The sequence below is a fragment of the Pelecanus crispus genome, chromosome 12 (genome assembly GCF_030463565.1).
Source record: "Pelecanus crispus isolate bPelCri1 chromosome 12, bPelCri1.pri, whole genome shotgun sequence".
Classification (NCBI taxonomy): Eukaryota; Metazoa; Chordata; class Aves; order Pelecaniformes; family Pelecanidae; genus Pelecanus; species Pelecanus crispus.
The window spans coordinates 26255985-26275994 of NC_134654.1; positions in this window are offsets into that span (position 1 = coordinate 26255985).

Below are 20010 nucleotides of genomic sequence, written 5' to 3' on the forward strand. Positions count from 1 at the left end.
TTAGGATTGCTGAAAACGAAAATTGGGGGGGGGGGGGGGGGGATAGCAGGGGGAAGAAAATCAGAAGGAAAACATAAAACTGAGAGGCAACTAAATATCTCCCAGACGAAAAGGGAAAAAGTAAAACTGCAACAGTGGGTTGCAAAAGCAAAATCCATTGAACTTAGCAATCCTAGCAACACATCCCTTTGTTTATGAACCATCTGAAGCAAATTTTACCCTGCAAACTCCATGGGGATCCTTGATTTCTCTAGCCAAATTAACTAATTTTCCTAAATCACACTGAATTCTGGTCATTTGATCTGTTACTCAAAGTCTGTCCTCCATATAAATAAAAACACCCCATAGGTCTGATTCCACAGAAGACCATGAGAAGAATGACAGTACCCTAAGCAAACAGGGCTGTTAGGGTGTGTATTTTCCACCAGTGCACCTCCATGCAGTGCTTTTTATCCAGGAGGATCACTAAGAGCTCACCTTTTGCAGGAAAAAAACCTTGAAAATGGCTGAGAGGAAAACTATTTTTAGATCTGCCACAGATATAGGACAGATTTTATTCTTATACAATATAAAAAGATTGTCATTCAACATCTCAAGTAGGCTGAGAGGGAGACAGCGCGACTTCACGGTGCCTTCACCTTGGAACCTCCTTTGCATCCAGGGGCCATACCCCACCTCATGCCTTCCCCTGCCCCCAGGTACTGCAAAATCAATCAGATGTCCCGTTAACACAGGCTACGTCAGGGATTTATATGGAGCAAAACCTGGCCATAAATATAATGGAATGACCCCAGTGGTTATGCATCTCTGAGGCAGACTGACTAAACTAGTCCATGCAGTCAGCACTGGTACAAGGACCGCTATGGCAAGGAGATAATCTCCACCATTTGCCCCCTCCTTTGCTTCACAGCATTTTATAGGTGACACCACTTTCCAAATGCCCAGCTTCTGCCTGAGCACGTGGCACACTTAAATGACCCGGGGTACGCAAACCAGGGACAGAAAATCCTGTGCTATTCCTGTTCCACAGGCACAGAGCAGTCTTCATGCAGCTCCTTCATGGAGAAAGACAGGTGTTTTGTGCCCCATCGCCCATGAACGGGATCCTCTGAGCCCCTTTTGGGCACCCAAGTAAAGCAAGTGGTGTTACCCCCCGAGGCCTTCAACAGTCCTTACTCCATGGTCATGCACAGACCCTGGAGACCTGCCTGAGGGGAGATGCTCCAACACGGACCCAGAATTTCAACATACATTTGATGCCCAATTGGTAGACTTCATCCCATTGCTTTATAGGCAATGAGGGGGAAAAAAAACTGGAGAAAGAAGAAATGAAGCTTTGAGCAGCTAGATGCAGTAGAATAACTTAGCGACATGAAAATTATGGTCTAATTTGTGTTTTATGAGATATAAAATCCAGTAAGTTCAGAGCTGCTTTCCTATCTTCACATGCAACTCCAACAGCTTTGAAGCTGCTGCTGGGGCTATGTTTCCTTTCTCTAAGAAAGCTTTTGTCCACCAGGACCAGATGGAGATCTCAAACCTCATTTACAGTGAAGCTAACGTGCCAGAGACAACATAAAGCGATAACCTAAATGGAAATGCTGATGCTAGTTTAGGCTTTAAATATTCACAATATCCCTGCTGTCATTTCAGTGTCAAAGATTGTAAGCCCAGATAGACAGACACACAGTACACAAAGCTGTAAAAGAACTTGGTGTTTGGTTTTTTTTTTTAAATTTCCATGTTTTTATAATGGTATTTGATCTGTTTCCCCAGCTATTAAGGTAGGACTAACTACAGAAGAGGTTGGACACAAATGGTGTATGCATTTACAATTCATGTCACGTAGGTAAGTGTGACTGGGCACTTCAGTCCAGAGACACGTTCCAACTGAGCGAGTGACTCAGTCCCAGGCTTTTGGCGTCTGTAGTTGGACGTGATTCTCCTCCAGACCTTGTTCCAAATGATCCATTTACTGAGTCACTCCTTCAAACAGGACCACGACAGTAGTATTTGCAGGAGAAAAGCAAAGGGGAGCAAGCACAGAGAAGTCAGTTTCGAAATATGAGTAGGTGTAGAGCGGGAAATGCTCTGTTGCATTCACTCACGTCTGGGGGGCTCAGTGCAATACCGTGCCCGCAGGACCCCCAACAGCCACGAGCTCAGCGATGCACTGCATCTCTCCCCTATCAGCCATTGCCCATCCTGTGCTCCTTGTACTGCCCAGGGCAGTGGGGGATGCACAACAAGGCCAGGACAAATGTTATTTTGCAGTTTGCAAGGCTGGGCACTGCAGAGAGTTCTTGGCTCCAGCTCTGCTGCCGTGCTCCTACTGCTAGGTAGGTTTAATCAAAGAAATGCATATACAAGTTCTCCAAGCTTTAAAGAGAGGTAGCCAGCGACAGCTCTGCCTCTCACAGGGTGCAGCTTAGCACAACTCCCCCTCTCCAGAATCTGAGTAGGAAGCTGCTTAATACATTTTATAGCGTCATGATTTTTTTTTATTATTATTTTATGGGCTTTTAGGTAACGCTGCTGCTCACCTGTTTGAAAGACTAACTCACATCCACCCCTCTAACATATACCAGGTGCACAGACGCACATTTGGTGGGAGCATATTGCAGCCACTGAACTGTCATCAACCCAGACATTTCCCCTGCTCACTTGACTTGCACCTGTGCCCTCTTGGCATTGCAACATGGAAAATTCCCAAGGCACAAAGCCGGTCTTGTAAGACCTGCTTTGTCTAGTTTTTGCTTGTGGGGCCTCTTCTGCAAAAACACACAAGCTGATTAACAAAGAGAGCATTAAAAAAATAAGAGGAGTTAAATGTTCTATTGCTTGAACATCCACATCCAAAGAGTGCACCAGCCTGGGGTATAGAGATGCTGTCCTCCGCAGGCATCGTAGCCTGGCAGGGTCATGGTGGATGGCTGAGCCGAACAGGCAGAAAGGAGAGGTGGAGACTGCAAATACATTCCAGTTTTGATGCTCCTTGTCACGAATATAAATTCTCATTTATATTAAAGCCTCTTTAGGTTGGCAAAGTGATTTAAAAGGGCAGTAGTGGAGGTGATAATCATGCTCGGGGTGTTTTTGCTGATCAACAAAAGTGAGCTCATAGCACGCTATTTGTCCTCAGGACTCTGACCCTATGGAGGCTACTAAAGTAGCACTGTTAAATGCCAGGAACTTCCAACTATGTTTCTGTTAATGCACTGATAGCCATTTTCTAAGATATGATGCAGATAGCTGATTACAGGAACATCATTCTCCCAGAGCAGTGTTCAGAAGCGATACTCATTGTGCGCTCTCTAAACTAGAGGAATCTAGCCGTACCTCAGCAACGGGTAGGATTTGTACTTTCCACTGGTGGATCCATTTTATATTATTCTATGTAAGCACCATTTTTCTCCTTGACTCTCTTGGTGCATCTGTACTCTGTAACTCTATACCATACCAGACCCGGCTTTGCTACCTCTTCTCCCTCTGCCTTTCTCTCTAGGTCTCCCAAGTGTTCCTCTCCCATGTAACACAGTCAACCTTTACATGCAAAGGGAAATGGGTTATTCTGGTAACCCAGTGCAATAAAACTGGCAAGCTGCTCAAGTGCACGTTGAAGAGCCAGCTGAGCTGTGCCTCGCACGGTGCAGATGCAGCCTGGAATTGCAGCACCAAAGCCAACGGCACCAAACCAGCGCAACCGCAAGAGCAACAGCTACTCCCGGACTGTGTCTAGAGCCACGTTTCCCTGGGGTCTGAGGGTGCTACACAGCCAGATGGATCTACTGAGGTGGGGCTAGACTTCTTAGAGCAGCATTTCACCGAGCGGGGAACGTGCCATGGCGTGCGGTACGCACGATGGCGTGGTCGGGGGAAGCTGTGGCCAGGGGAAGCCATGGCCGGTTGCCAGCTCTCCACCAGCTGTGCAGGGAGCGCACAGTAAACACCTAGAGAAACAGGTGATTTTGTGGACTTGAGGGTTTTCACTGATGAAAACCAGGCTCTATCAACCTATTTATCCCACCTCATCTTCTGCATCCTTAATATACGCAAAAAAGCATTTTCTCACATTTCCAGCACTGCTCCAATGAGCCCCTCACAAAAACTCTGCTACCTCCTCCTGTTTAATTTCAGCATCATCTCCAAATCTGCTCCTTATTCCCTCTGAGAAACATTTAGACACACAGCAGTCCGACTTGCCCCTGCAATGCAATTTTACCAACAAATACGCAGTCTCCGGACATCCTGTCGGTGACCATCGCGGTGCATTTCACCTTGCTCAGTGAGCACGGACAAGCTGAGGTCCTGCTGCAGGCGGATCTCCTCTTGCCTCTTGCACAGGTGACCTGGCCTCAGCCTGGGAAGCCTGTAGCAGAACAGAGTCCCCATCGCTGTCCCCAGCTTTCCTCAGGCCTGGGCATGCACATGCTCCTCCCTCCTATGGGCATGGACCATGAAGTTTTGTAGCAGTAATGCAGGTAAGCAGCAAAAAAAAAAAAAAGGGGGGGGGGGGGGGGGCTGAGCAGATTTCTTTTTGCAAGAAGGTGTCCCTCTCACCCTGCCTTCGCCAGGAGCCATGGAAGGATCTACCAATATTCAGCCTCTTTGAGGTTTTTCTTGGAGAAGGTGGGAGGAAGCATTTGTTTCCCTGTTCCAGATTTTCTCCTGCACTGACATGTTTGTCCATGGAAGAAAAAAATATCCTCTATTGTAAAAACTTGTCAAATGAGACCACCCAAGTGGCTGAAGGGAGGGAATTGGGAAGGAGGAAGAAATGCCTTGAAAACCATTTTCTTTTTGATGGTTTAGAAAGGGAATTGAATGTTATTGTCTCACTTTAAATATGTTCTTTATGAGGAGGTCATGTAGCAGGCACATCATTTTCTAATTACAACCATGCAGATAACATGGAAACAAAATATATGGAGTTTTTCCAAAACAGAGGACGCATTTTCAAACAATATACTGCACAGTTCATCTTCCAAGTCTCAAAATAAAGCAAAGAGCTTTACTCAGAAGTAACTAGATATACTTGTAAGCTGTTAATCGCTTCCTTTTACCCACTGTTTTATTGTCAACGGGAAACCTAAACTCAGTCAGTCACTGGATAATAACTGGAAATGTTGTCTGGGCTTTGATGGAGTTCTCTCAGGACATGCTGGTGCTGTCCATGGAAACAGCCTTGCTAAACCCACTTACAGGAAAGCAGGAATTCAGACCCACCGTAACACCGCCAAGACCCAGAGAGTTTTCCCAGCAAAACTTGCTCACTGCAAATTGTGTATTAAGGGAATTGCATGATCAAATCCCACTAAATTGACAGGAAATGAGGCTTAAGTGAAAAGCAGTGTTCATTTTTAAACATCTCAGCCAGTGCTGTGGAGAAAGGGGACCCGGGTCTTTGTTTCCCACGCCGAGAGCAGTGGAGCCACGGGGAGAGATACGGGGTGAGTGACGGAGCCATCCCCCACGAGACCCCTGATGTTCCTGCTGTGATTGCTGGGGCATTCACTGCTTCATGCCAATCTCTTCGCTTGGGCTTCAGGACCCTCCCTGCGTGGCACTAACAAGGGCAGGTTTCTCCCTGGCATGCTGCGATTTCTATCCCTAGCTTGGGGTGATGGGAAACCCAGCACCTTCCCAGCTGGCAGATGAAATGAGGCATGGATAAAGAGGGGTACCTGCAGGGAAACCTGCTGCCTGTGCAGCAGCCACCACTTTGTAGCAGGGAACGAGGTCAGATGCACTTTCAGGATGGAGGGGATGAAGCAGCATCCATCTGCTTTTCCACCAGAGTCGGTGGGACTAATTTTTTCCACTGCCTCTCTGGTGCTTCAGCTCCCCAGCCCAGGTTTATTGGATAGGAGCGAGGTGCCCAGCACTGTCCACCTGTCCTGGGACACGTGCAGGGTCACGACCATTAGGCTGGTCGGCAGGGTTAGACACGCTCCAGACAGGATCCATAAGTGCATGGGCCCATGGCAATGCCAGTCTCTATGGAGACAGAAAGCAGTGGGAAAGGACTGGGAATGCATCCCCAGGATGCCCTTCTTGGTCTGTCCCACCTGCTGAGGTTGAAGGAGGGGATGCCTTTGGGTACAAAATGGGGTCACAAATTATCTCTGTGGTTTTATCCCTCCCCAGATTTGCCTCCATTAGAAAAAGCATCCTGTGAGCTGCAGTACTGCAGTACTGGTAATGATTTTGAGCAAAGCTTCATCTCTGGCATAAACAGGGAGAGTCACATCTCAAGGCACATCAGAAGGCCCTGGTAAGCACCAGGATGGAGCAGGACAACTACAGACCTGTCCAGGATTTCTTCAACAGGAAAAACCTTCTCCACACAAGATGGCACAGTGACTTTGTGTGTGTGTGTTTGTTCATAGCTCTCCAAAATGCACTTTCCCAGCAGACAAAAACCTTAAAGTGTCACTCTGGCTCCATCCAGCTGAATTTGACCATAATGAGTGATCAGGGTTTTCCAAAGAGGGTAATTTAAATGTGTTTACACTGCCACTAACCCCCCTGCTTTGTTTGTCTAAGATGCTCAGGATAAGGGATGTGTCTCTGGTCTCTTTGTATCCCAAGTAACACAGTAGCACGCAATTGAGAGTGAATCACTTTTAGGCTAAACTGTTCTCGTTACAATCCTGTATAATAATAAATTATGGTGGAGCGAGTGGGAAGATGATGGGCTGGATTTTGAGCTCCACTGCACCAGAGAAAAGCCTGATTTGGGAAAACCCAAAGATGCCTCTCAGGTTTCTTTACTCACAGCCCTCCCTGTGAAAAGTAAACCCATCCTTCTCCTCCACTGCATCTGTTCCTGATGCTCAGGACTGCAAACTTAATACACACAACAGCTTAAGTAGCTGGGAGCTTCTGACCGAGTACAAAATAACCCTTTAATAACCCCTGAAGTAACAAATCTACCTGGTGCAACCAATACACCTACTGCTCTTGCTGGTTCCTGTTACAACCCTGAGTAAAGCTCAAGAAACCTGACTTTCCTTATGGCCTTTTCTTTAGCAATGTGAACCAGGAATACAATTTCATAGATTTGCTCCAGGAAGAAGGAGGAAAAAGCATTGAATGAAGCAAAAGAAACCCACATTGATTAAGGAAGTAAAAAGAGCAGCAAAGGACAGAAGGGGAAGGCAGGAGCACACTCCAGGCAAAGTAAACTGCTCTTTTTGTTGAACTGTTTTCTGTCCGAGCCTGCCCAGCATGAAAATCCCCCTTTTAAAAGGGGACAGAGCTGGAATTCACACCTGTAGGCTGGACCTGCTGCTCCTGGCTTCAGGATGGCCACAAAGACCCAAGTCAGCTCAGATCAGTGTCAGTGCAGCGGGTGCATAAAGGGAGCTGAGCCCTTCCCTTTACACTGGATTACTCCAGAAGAAAGCTGCATTTGTTTGAGGTGCTCTGAATAGGCTTTGGGATTTGTCTTTTTTTTTTGGGGGGGGGGGGGGGGGGGGGGGAGGGGGGGGGGTGTGCGGAATGTTGGTGCTTTTTTGGTATGGGTTTTGGTTTTTTGTAGCTTGGTTTTGTTTGGTTTTTTGGGGTTGGGTTGGGGTTTTTTGTTTCCTTTTTATTGGGTTTTTTTTTGGGGGGGTGAGTTTTTTTGTTGGGTTTTGTTTGGGGTTTTTTTTATTTTTAAAGTACTCACTTTGTATCTACTTTTATCCCCCAAAAGAAGAGGAAGTTCTGCAAATCCACATTAAAGCTTCCTTGGGCAGCAGCGAGGAGGCTGTGCTGTCAGTGGGTTCAGCCTCCTTGTGCAGGAGCACAACCGGCCACGATGCTCCAGTAAACCGCCCATCCCCAAGAACCAGCTTTAACAGATTACAGTAGATCAGCTGCTGACCAACTCGATCCCAAACTCCATTCACTGATCTCATGCACACACCACCAGATCCATTCACTAGAAACTATTTCTAACCTGGAGATGGTACTGTGTCTAAGATCCCAGAAAAACTGCTGCTTTTCTAACATATCACTGCCCATTTTGGGCTTAATCCTGGTCCTCACCTCAGCCTGGCAGTGGAAGTTCAGCCCCTGGAGCACAGGGGCAAAAATATACGCAATTAATACCACGTGATAATTGCAGAAAAGAGAAAGCAGTAACACCCACAGTGCTGCACTGATCTGTAACACCCCTGTCAGAGCCAACCCGACGAGTACAGGGGTCCACAACAGGGAACTATCACCCCACGTTCCCCAGAGCCAGGGTGACACAAGGTTTGAGCAGCTGGGGCACTTACAAAGCCTGCATTTGGGTGCCGACCCTAACTGTCCTCATAGCCAGGAGCCCACGAGACCAGCGCTCCTCCCGCACAACCATGCAGTGACCGCGCCAGCCACTGATGCTCACGCTGGGTAGAGGGTTTTCTCACCCACGCACTCACCCGCAGCAGGAGGCAGATCTTCCTAGCACAGCTCCATGGAAACACTTAGGAGGATCCTTGTCAAAGCTCTCACCAAGGTGTTTTGATATCTTAGCCTTGTACATCTTCATGGATTTTGGCTGTCATGGGACTGTCAGGTACCTACAAATCTGGTATCCCTCAAGGGCAAGTCACTGAGTGTACCCCGTGCACGCACCCCCTCCCTCTGCAAGGGGTAGGGCTGGGCTCATCCTCTGCATCCTCAACCTCCCACCCAAAGCCACGGTGCATCTCAGCATGCATCGTTTCCTCCTGATGCTTTACAGCAAACAACTAGAGTCCTCCAAATCACATTCAAAGGCACTGTGAGTAGACCCATTTCTCCTCCCAGTCCTAGTAAGCCACAACAGAAATTAACAACCAATAGATCGATGCTGTAATTTCTGTCCTTAGTTTGGGACAATTTGAAGCCCAGCATCTTCCTCATTCTGCATATTTCTTTCGCCAGGCAATTCTAATGAGGTCAAAATTATTTTCCTTCCTTTGCTCTAATCTTCTCAAAGAACAAAAAGAAGTATGAAAAGAAAACACAATATTTATTGTAAATCAGTGACTTCTGCATTAAAATGATCAAAGTGTGTTTGCTGCACACTTGAAGTTCAGATGCAAAGGGATTTCCAACTTAAATAAATAAAAGATTGTTTTTCTGTAATGCAAATTGAGAAGGAACAATCCGCACAAAGTAGTCTGACATGCTCTGCAGAAGGACTGTCCCGCTCCTGTACCCCACGTATTTTGCATGACTGATGCTCTTAATCTTTTCAAAAGAAACACCACTGCACCAGGGCATGCTAATGCGTGCCAAGGGGGGGACGTGGACTCCACTTGATGTATGATTACAATATGCAGCTTAATAACATAATTCCTCAGTTCAGATATTGATCCTTGGGAGTGAAGCAGTGTTGGGAATAGAGCAAAGCAGGGGGTGGAGAAATATCCGCCGCCTGTTTTCTCATCTAACAACTCCCCAAAGAGACAGAGCCTTACCCATCCCACATACCCAGGCGTGACAAGAGATCAAAACTCTCCGGGGACACGCACTGTGCCTTTCAGGTAAGTTATACTATTATTAAAGATCATAAAAGAAGCTATCAAGGTATTTTGCATTTCTTTCATCTGGCAAGCCTGCAAGCACGTTTATTAATTGAGGAAGCCTCACTTTTCTGCAAGGTAGATTTTAGTATTTCCTTTCTACATCCAAGAAGCCAAGGCACGGGGACTGTGCCACTCACTGAGCACAGCCCGGACAGGGGCACCGTGCAGCCTGGCCCCGAGCCCAGCACCGTCATGGTGCAGCATCAGCCTCCTGCAACGGGGAGCAGGGCAACTGCCCCACTCCCCAAAAACGGAGGGCAATGCCCTGCAGTCTGCACCCAAAGCTCATGCATGAGAGCAGACTCGAAGCCAACCTGCTCAGATGCCAGGCTGGCGTGAGCAAAACAGCACTGCTGAAATTTGGGAAATACTCCATATTCCTGAAAAAAAAACCCAGGTATAGTTTGTCATCCAGCATCACCTTCCTTCAGCCACTACCCCCTTTGCCCCATTACCACACAGCACCTTAGCAGTCAATATATTGAGGTGCAGCACGCTGGCACTGTTCATTTTTCAAGGACAGACAACTAAAGCTGGGAAACTTCTCAGACATGGCAGTGACACTTTGGCAAACACAATGCTTTCTCCCTTCATGTGTTTTCGGAAGTTGTTCTGTTTAACCCCATGACCACCACAGCTCCTACCATCTTGTGTGTCAGGACCACTCCTTCATCTCAAGGAGACATATGGAACGTGAAGTCACCAGAAAAAAATCCCCACTGAAGATTAGGGACAAGCTCACATCAATATGTCCAAAGGGCAGCAAGGGGATTAGCGCATCAAAGTCACTAATTAGGGTAGCAGGTTGTTTCTGAAACAAGACCAGCTCTATTTTGAGGGATGCGATATGGAAGTTGAACCTGAAATATTTGTGGCAGACTCTTGGATCCTGTGAAAACTGGTACATATGTTTAACTGCATATAAGCGAGTACTCCTGTTAAGTGTGTGCAGCAAAACATGTGCTTAAGTGTTTGCAGAACTTGGGACTAAATCTAAAACTGATGGGTAATAGAGGGATCAGAATTTGATGAGAATAATTTCACTTGCCCTCCACAGCTTCAAGCAAGCCATTTCCCAGGATCCACTAAGAAAGGGCAAAGTTCAACCACAACATAGTCCAAGATCACTTGTACAAGTCCAGACTTTGTCAAAACTATACTAGGTTTTCACAGTTTTTTCACAAAACCAGGAAAAGCCCAGTGCAGCTCCAGGCCCTAGCCAAGGATCATGCTGCAGAGCTTGGATCCAGACCAAAACTTCTCTGAAGTTCAGGACTCTTCTGTCCTCCTTGGTTTATAGCCTCCAGCTCCATGACACCCTTGCACAGACCTTGCTCAACCCAAGGGCAGCCATGACAGCCTCCTGGTGCGTGCTCACCCCGTAGGTGACCACCACCACCATGAGCTGAGCACAGACACTGTATTTTTAAGTCAGCTACAGCATCATCTGCTGTATTCCAGCTGGCAGGAGCAGCAATGGACCCAGGTCAGCAGGATGCTGTTTGTTTAGCTGGAAGTCTAGAGATGTCTTTTAGTTACGCCATCTGGGTGAATGACTATATTAGCGTTTAATTTTTTTTCAAATAGAATAAAAAGACACTCATATACAAATTAGACATTGCTCTATGTACATTGTGTACCCCATAATTAGCAGGTAATATTCACTCTTTAATTTAAAAAAAATTGCTATGCTAAATAGAAGGATTTCTGCTTAATTACAGGCTAATCCTATTTCCTCAGAACATGTGATATTTTCTTATCTCCCAAAACGGAAAAGCCACATTTGAATGGGAAGTACATTTGTGTGTTATCCTATGACATACAGATTCACAGAGGGATCTCATTTTTCTGTAGAGCTGTTAGCCGGAAAACAGCAAGGCAAGCTCGAAAGCATTACAGCCCAGGGGGCAATGGAGGCACCTTGGTTTGGCCAGTCCTTGCTCAAGTCTCACAGGCCTGCCTTAGTCCCCTTCAAAGTCTCCTACGTGACACTAACCATCGGCAAGCCTGGGGATGATGGCTCCTAAATTAGATGCTTTGACTGTTTTCTGAACAGTTGATGCATGGACCCTCATGTTGTAAAACTTCAGTCCCTATCGCCAAAAAGGGGACAAAAGATTTCAGGAGAAGAAACGCGCTGAGGACCGTGCAGTGCTGCAGCAGTGGAGACCTGGAGAACGTCCCTCATCCCGGCGCTCACCACAGCCTCGTGTCAGGTACCCAAGGTTGGCATCCTTGGTGCTGTGTCTGGCCACAGATGGGGAAGTCTGGCAACCTAGTAGAATTTTCATAGACACATTCATGACATATCTTGCAGCAAAGCATTGGCTGCATTTGAAGACAGGCACTGGGGCTGGTTAAATAAGACATCCTACTTAATATCTGTTATTTCTCTAAAGGCCCAAGGAATTGGAAATTATAACTAATTTAACCTGACAAAGTCTTTTGGCTGTAAGAGTTACCCTGCCAAATTGTAGATAAGAGAAACCAAGGTCCAGAGAAGCAAGGCAGCAAACGTCGCATTGGATCAGCGGCAGGGCTGGAAACAACACCCAGGCACCGGCTGCCAGTGCCTTCCCTCTAACCACTGGACTCAGTGGCTTTTGTGTTTCTCCTTTCCATTATGCATACCCTTCCCTTTTCGCTTAATGATTTAGTGATGTTTGTTCCCTCACACTGTGCACAGACCTTGCAGATCAAAATAGCCAGTCATCTAAAAAAAATTCTTTATCCTTTGTTCTTCAAAGAAACCAAATAATCTCAATCCTTTGAGAAAACTCAAAGGGTGAAGGCAAAGCATCAGGACTGATGAGAACAATAGCAGTGTATCCCCTGATGAATGAGCATCTCTAGTGCTGTGTGGTTATTAAAAAAAAATTCCTTGTAGTGAAAATTCTTGGGTCAATTACTTGTTGCCACAGGGAGATTTCCTAGGTGTTTTATTGTTATTATCACTTTTCAATGATTATATGTAGCAACACAAATGTGCATTTTTATGTGAAGAGATGCAATGTTTAGTAAATCTTAAACAACAGAAAGTGGAAGGGGGTGGAGTGATGGGGGATCAAAGTCCCTGCAATTCCTACAATGTTTTGGAGCCAATGCTGGCCATTTACTGCTGCTTCCAGGTCTGAAGTATTTTTCCTCACTTTGGAAGGTTAAACAGGGGGACAATAGCAACTGGACATGTAACCACAACATTTCTGCAGCAAGCAGTGTCCACTTCAGCCAGCTCCAGTCTCGCTGCTCTGTCTCTCACTTTGAGTGGAGGAAAACCCTTTGGTTCCCAGGGGACAAAAAAGAACCACCAAAAAAAACCCCCAACACCACTCAACAAAAAAAAAATCAAGCCAGAGTTTTCCAAAGGACACACACCATGTTGTTGTTTTGAGAAGGACACGGATATCTTTAGACTGAGGACACCATTTCTAACCATCACTTGCCTCTGGCTGGCATTTTGCCCCTCTTTTTGGAGTGCTTCACGCTCTCAGCAGCAGTATTGACAGGAAAGGCTGCGCCCACACCTTGGACCTCAGAGCCCGCTCCCAAGCGCACCAGTTACGCTCCAGTGGACAGGAACAAACACAAAGTGAAGCTGGACGATGCTCCTATGGATCAAACCCCTCTCAGCAGAAAGGACCTTTTGGATCCAAATACAGATCACCTATAATTCCCTTTTTACTATGGGTTTGTGCACAGGGAAAGCTTTCTTTGCTGAAACTTCCTCTAGGATGCAAACACTGGTATGCCTTTTCTTTCTAACTGAAGCCAAAAGGAAGTATCAGAAAGGGAAGAGGCTAAAGCATTTCCCCACACACTGTGGACTGGTGCCTTCCTTTGCCAAAGAACGTTAACTCTAATTGTCTTTTTAAAAATGAAAATTAAAATACAATTTCTTTCTCCCTGTGATGTGAATTACTGTGTTTCTCCCAACCAGCTACAGCAAAAATGCTCCAATTTGCACCTGGAATGTGCATTGAGAGCAAAGCTTTGAGTAGAAGCAATGACTCCCTCAGACTCCTCTGACAAGCCCACCGAAGGATTTGCAGGTACCAACTCCTCCGGTGTAAGGGACGGGCAGGCACCAGCCTGCTCGAACATGTGGCCTCCATCCACACAAGCCCTTTGCCGGGGCAGGTGGCCGCTCCCCCAGCGCCACACCATCGCACAGGGACGGGATGGACGATTTGCAAGGCGTTTGCCCCATCTTATTTTCCACGTGGCAGGAAATTTGGATTTTGCTCCATTCACACCACCGTGATGCAGGACTAACGCCTTTCCCAGTAACTCAATCCTTATCCCCCACTCCTGCTCAGAACAAAATTTGCACATCTGAATTGCATCCCGGGGGACACTGGGGGTGCCTACAGTTACTCACAGAAGCAAAGGTAGGTGCCATAACAACTCTGGCAGAAGCAGGGCCAGAAGAAGGAACAGCTCCCATTTAACTGGTTGCCTGAAGAGAATTCATCTAGTAAATGCGTACTCTGAAAAAGATACATTTGGATGCGAGAGCTGATATGAAACGCCATCTGGGTATCAAATAGGAAGCTGAAATATGTCTATCAAGCCAGTGCTCTTTGATCATCAGAAGTCACTCATCATTTACACATCACAGGAAGATGCTCAACTCCAGAAAGCACACCCTCAGCCAAAAAGGAAGAAGGATCAGCTGAGTATTTGTGTCAAAGATGTGCAGCCATTAAATAAATACCAAAAAAACCCCCTAGTTAACCTCCCAAGGGCAGCAGCATCTTATGTTCAGACAATTTATGCATGTTTTACACAACTATTAACTCTACTGCTCACCAAAGAGTTAAGAGGTGCTTTCATTCCTAATGTCACTGAGTAATCTCACTTCCAATTCCTCTTACAGAATCATCCCGCAGGATCTCTCCTGCATTATTTATAGCCTCTCAAGAGCTGCTCTATAGCTGAATGGCAGGACAGTGCTGCAGAGACACATTTTGTGTCTAGGGGCCTTATTCACACTGTTCAGACCATGCTTCAGCAGCACAGCCGCCTGTAACTCATGGGACAGCAGCGTGGTGGTGCCAGGCTGGCACCGTAGCACACAAACCAGGCTGGGGGCTGCAGGAAAAAGCTTTCTTGCACCTTCTCAGCTTCGGGAAAGCCAAGGAAGAGTGTGAAATACAGACTTGCTTTGCTTACATGATCAAAAGTGAGTGCTGTGAGAAGGATTTTTAGACTCCGTGGTTAACAACTCCCTCAGACCAACATCTTTTAAGGTTAAATAAAACAGCAGATGACTCAGAGGAGGGAAGAGTCCTCTGCCCACTCTCACACAGGTACCAGGACACAACACACGCTCTGTACATGGCAGGGACCAGGCTCTGCCTATGCTCCCAGGGCTGCAGGTGGATGCCAGCCCAGTTGCAAACCACTCACTCTCTGCCACCAGCCTTTGCAGCAAGCCCTCGCGCACCTCCATGCCCACAGCTCACCTGCACGGTTGCCTTCAGCCTGACATCAGACACCCATGAGTCCCGTTGTCCTTTGGCTTCTTAGAGTGTGCTCACCAGAGCAGCAACAGCACAGGACTCACCACCACCATCACCACAGCTGAGCAGCCAGGTGGAAGGCCATGGTAGTGGGGCTCTCAGCCCCCCACATCCCAGGAAAGAAGCCAGGCAGTGCTGCAGCCACTCTTAAGAGCAGGGTCCCTGGGGAGGGCTGGGCCACATGCTCACAGCCCCGTCAAGGCAAAACGAGAGGCACCTGTGCTGCCCTCCACCCTCACCTGAGCTCCCTTCCCCTCTCGCCTCTCCTCTGCGAAGGGGGGGGCATCCCTACCCACACCGTCCTCCTCACCCTCCACCGGGCATAAATCAGCTCCAAGCACCTCTTTGTTAAAAGCACATTTCTGGGAAATGTTCAGTACAAAACCGCACGCTCACTTGGCTCGTTGCAAGTCTAGTATTCAGCCGAGCTTTGCCCAAAGCTTTTTGCTCAAGTTTGCAAACTCCTTGAGCAAACCTGGTCCCAATTTCGAGCTGGTTTGAACTCAATTTGAGCTGATTTATAGTTTGGCATTAAAAAACAACAACAACAACAACAACAACAACTGTTCTTTAAAATGGCAACTTTGACCATAATTTATGTGAGGCCAGATGGAGCTTGGTGTTTTCAATTACGTTTCAGCTGGATTTTGTAATTTTAGTTTTTTGTTTAGAGAGTTAGAGCAAAACACAGAAGAAGGAATTGAAAGCAGAAATTAATTCACATAAGACTTAATGGGAGGGTAGGTATATAAATGTCTTGCAATACGGAGTGGTATCCTTCCATGTATGCCTAGCTGCCAATGGAAGACAACAGTGGAAGTGTTGCTTTGAGCTCGTCCCTGTTCTGCTTGGCCAGGATTTCTTTCCACATACCAGACCTGAGTTTGTAGCCCCCTCAGATCAAGTGTGCCATATACAACACTGTAGTCCAAGCCATTTTGACACCGTCTTGCAGCTACTTTCCTTGAGATGTCAGTATTTTAAGAGCTAGGATTAGATCACAGTAAAAACTGAACCTTTGACATTTCTTCCTAGCAAGTAACTCACAAATTGATGCTAATATTTGACTGTACTCAGTGGAGGCTGAACCAATACTTACAAAATTCACTCCTCCCCGAGGTACCGAGGTATTTTGTTTTTACAGGGGAATATCTGGAACCTTTTAATGGATTAAAAATAAGTTGCAGTGGATCATTTGTTTGCAAGACAGAAAAGGCTTCAAAGATACACAAGCGGATTAAGCAGAAGCATTCAGATGATTCACAAGCTGATACAGGCCACCAGTCAGGAAGCTTCTCAAATGACTTGCTCTTTTGTGCCTGCATCAAAGCACCACCGAATGACTGGCAGCCTCCCTTCTGGCTGGCCGCCTGGGGAGACCAAGGTGGCAGCAGTGTCACCGCGAGGAGCGAGGTGCACATGGTTTGGGGAGAAAGAAGAGAATTTGCCTCCTTGCTCACCCTGGTGCATTGTATCTGCAGTTTATAGGAGAAGCTTAGTGTGTTTTATAGCTATAACCTTCTCCTCCTGTTGCTTTTCTGCCCTGCTTGTTCTTTCTTTGTCTTCTCATCCCTGCTTTGTCCTTTTTTTTTTTTGTTTTGGCTGGGCAAGAGGAAGCCATGTGAATGTAAAAGTCTGCAGCTTGACCTACGGTCTCCTCTTGGTCCTTGCCATATAGCTGGGGCTCCTACGCCAAGAAATGCCATCCCAGAGGGCACGGTGGCGTGCCTGGTGCCGAGGTGGGGGGCAGCTGAGGGTCACCTTCGGGGAGCTGGATTTATGGCCCACTGAAGACAATGGGAAGAACACCACTGACAGAACTGTGTTGTGGATGAAGCCTTGGGCTGACCAATTCAGGAAAATATAAGTGAAGGGCTGGAGAAGACATTTTTCTTATTTGTAGAAGTGCTGCTGTCAGTCCTGAATCCATGACTGCTCTCTTTTTCTTTCTTTTTAATCTTATTCTGAAGCTTCAGGGGGGACAAGGGAGCTTTCTGTAACCTCAGTCGTCCAAACCTGGGCACAGATGAGCAATGGCAAAGGTGTGGGATAATTGCTAATTGCAGCTACTCAGGAGCGGTGTCAGCCTCGTCGACCCAAGCGGGCCATGGTTCAGGGAGCGGGTCCTGAGCTGGCTGAGGGACACCTCCTGCCTCATTCATCTCAAGTTTCTAAAAACTGGAGGAGGCCAAACTTTTGCTCAAAGGCTGCTGAGAAAAAGTTGGACCACAGGGCAAGAGGCAGAGACAGCTCACTGGAGGGGATTTATGTGGCTCTGGGGCCTGATTCTGGAGGCCAAGGATTAAGCCCATTGATCTTTGCAAAAAAGCTGCAGGAGATGAAGCCCTTCTGCATTAGTTCAAGGCAGATACACAAGCAGCAGCCACACGTGCCATGTGGCAGCAAGAACCTCCAGAGTTCACGGCAAAGAATGGTGATTTAATGGAGTATACTGTGAAATTAGCTAGGAAAACTCTACATAAAGGAAGGAGAGATATTGCATATACAGTATGTGAGATCATTATATTACAGAGACTTTCAACGCCATCTCGTAAGGAGACACTGAAAAAGACCTTACAAGAGACTAAAAAAATCCTGCACCTCTTAACATCCTGCACTTTTAACCAAAGGCTTAACTTGCACAGAGAGCAATGCTTTTCATATTTAAATCCCATCAGCATGATGGCAGGCCAGGAGGAAATATATCCAGGCTTTGGAGCCCAGCTATGAAGGGGGAACATATAAAAATGGGGTCAGCTGGGAAAAGAAGCTGACAAACTCCAGTGCGGCCACCAGTTCACTTTCTGGTTTTGAAAGGCAATAAGTTACTCTGTTCTACCAAGTCTCTTCATCCTAATGTGGATCTGGTGCACCAGCTGCTCAGTGAAAGAGCAGAGGCTGCTCCCCCACATATGCCCGAGACCCCTGCGCTTTACGATGGTGTGTAACAGAACTGAGTGGAGCTGTAACGGTGATGGGAGGTCGTATAGGTCCACGACTGTTCCCTCCTGTGTCAGCCAAAGTGAATTCTGCATTGGGCAGAGCAAACGAGGGTGGCTGTGGTCCCCGTAGCTGCCTCTCCCTCCTGCAGCCTTGCCACCCTGGCGATAGTGATGGTGCTCATGCAAACCCAGCACAAGAGCTGGCAGGTTCTTCACTTAGCAATCCCTCTGCCAAGCATTCCAGCCCTTCTCCTTTTGGATTCATGCTCACAATGCTCTCTCCTATATTTTGGCACTCCAGCACACAGGCAGCTTCCAGCTACTGTAGCTGATACTACTTTCATTTGCTGCCAGAGAAAACTCTCAGCCTGCAGCTCTGACCATCGGGCTCACAGCTTCCCAGCTCTCAGAGGTCTTTCAAAGTACCTCTTTATTTTGAGTTTGGTGAAACCACTGGCTTTGGTGAGATCTGTTGCTTCTCTTTGGATCCGGGGTATCTCTTTGAATAAGCATGACCCCCTTTGCTCATGCAGATTGGTGCTCACAAATCAGCAAATCACCCATTAGCATGCAGGCAGTTGGGAGGAGGCTCTCCTACCTCACAGCCCTGCGCTTGGGCCCTCTCATGCACCTTTATCCCGTGAATCACAGTTAGGATAATGCCCAGAATGAAGATGAACACATATTTGGTCCTCAAGTGGAGTCAAAGATGGGAATCAGGTCTGGCACTCCACCTCCCTGAAGCTCTGCAAGTCCCAGTCCTGGCAGGTTTGGTTTGGATCTGAGTCCAGGTGTGCAGCAACCAGGGAGCTCCCAAAGTGCATTGGCAGCAAGGGAGGTGGAAAAGGGCTCACAAAGGAAATTCCAGTTTATCAAATTATTCCATTTTAGTGTTTCTAAACTAATTTTTAATTGAGCATTGTAGCTAGACCCACCAGAGAAATGATTGGGATACGTACTATCCACCTGCAAACACTCCATGCAGGACAGAATATACAAGCAGAAAATATCAGTGATGGACCTGGGACTGCAGTGACACAGCCTCCTCTAGCTTCAGGAACTGGGGAGCTCTTGAGAGAAACAAGCTTGCATATGTTCATCAAGACCAATTTTCTCAGAGACAGTTTTGTTGTAAATCCCCAGTACTGGGCTTTAGGAAGGCCAGCTCTGTCACTGAATACCACAGTCATTACTCCTAAGGAAGAATGATGAACAAGCCCTAAAGAAGAGGTGTCCTGGTGCGGTGATCACTCAAGTTACTGTGCAAAACCAACAGCACTTTGTAACTCAAATATAAGGATTTGGGAACAGAGAGCTTGTTCAGGTGACCAAAACTTTCAACCGTGGAAAGGAGGACTGACTCGCTGCACAGAAGAGAACTGTATGGACTTTTCCTTGCCTGCTCTTCTCCTTTAGTCTCCCAGTTTCCCTGTGCACGGTGAGTGTTGCACATCTTGCTTCAACTCTGTGCACACAGAGACTTATAGCCATCTTCCTTACCCACCCAGGACGGCCATCCAGGAGGGTGCTGCCAGCTCACCAGAGTGCACAGTCAAGGATCAGGTAGGGAACCTGTCTCTAATATGTCTCAAAAGTTTACCTTTCCTAACAAGGCTAAAAAGATGGCATCTTAATTAGATGGGAAAAGTACATCAAGCTCATTAACTAATTGCGAGGGAAAGTCCCTGCAGCAGATGCCTGGGTTGCCTAAAGTACTGCTTACTCTTAACTACTAACTTTGAAAAAGGATTCTGCTATTAAAGCATTCTTTTGTTCCAAAAGCACAACAAAGTCATTTATTTTTTATCATGTCTATCCAAACTAACCCCTTACAGCTTTTATAAAGCATCTGTGTGTAAGGCGGGGGGCTAGGGGCATGGGAAGACATCCTCACAGCTTCCTGGGAGCATTCACAAACGGCACCAGCTGCCTTTTGAGAGACTGTCCAGTACCTGACATGCACGGTCTGGGCTTCAACTGGTGCCTCTGCAGCTCTGGCAG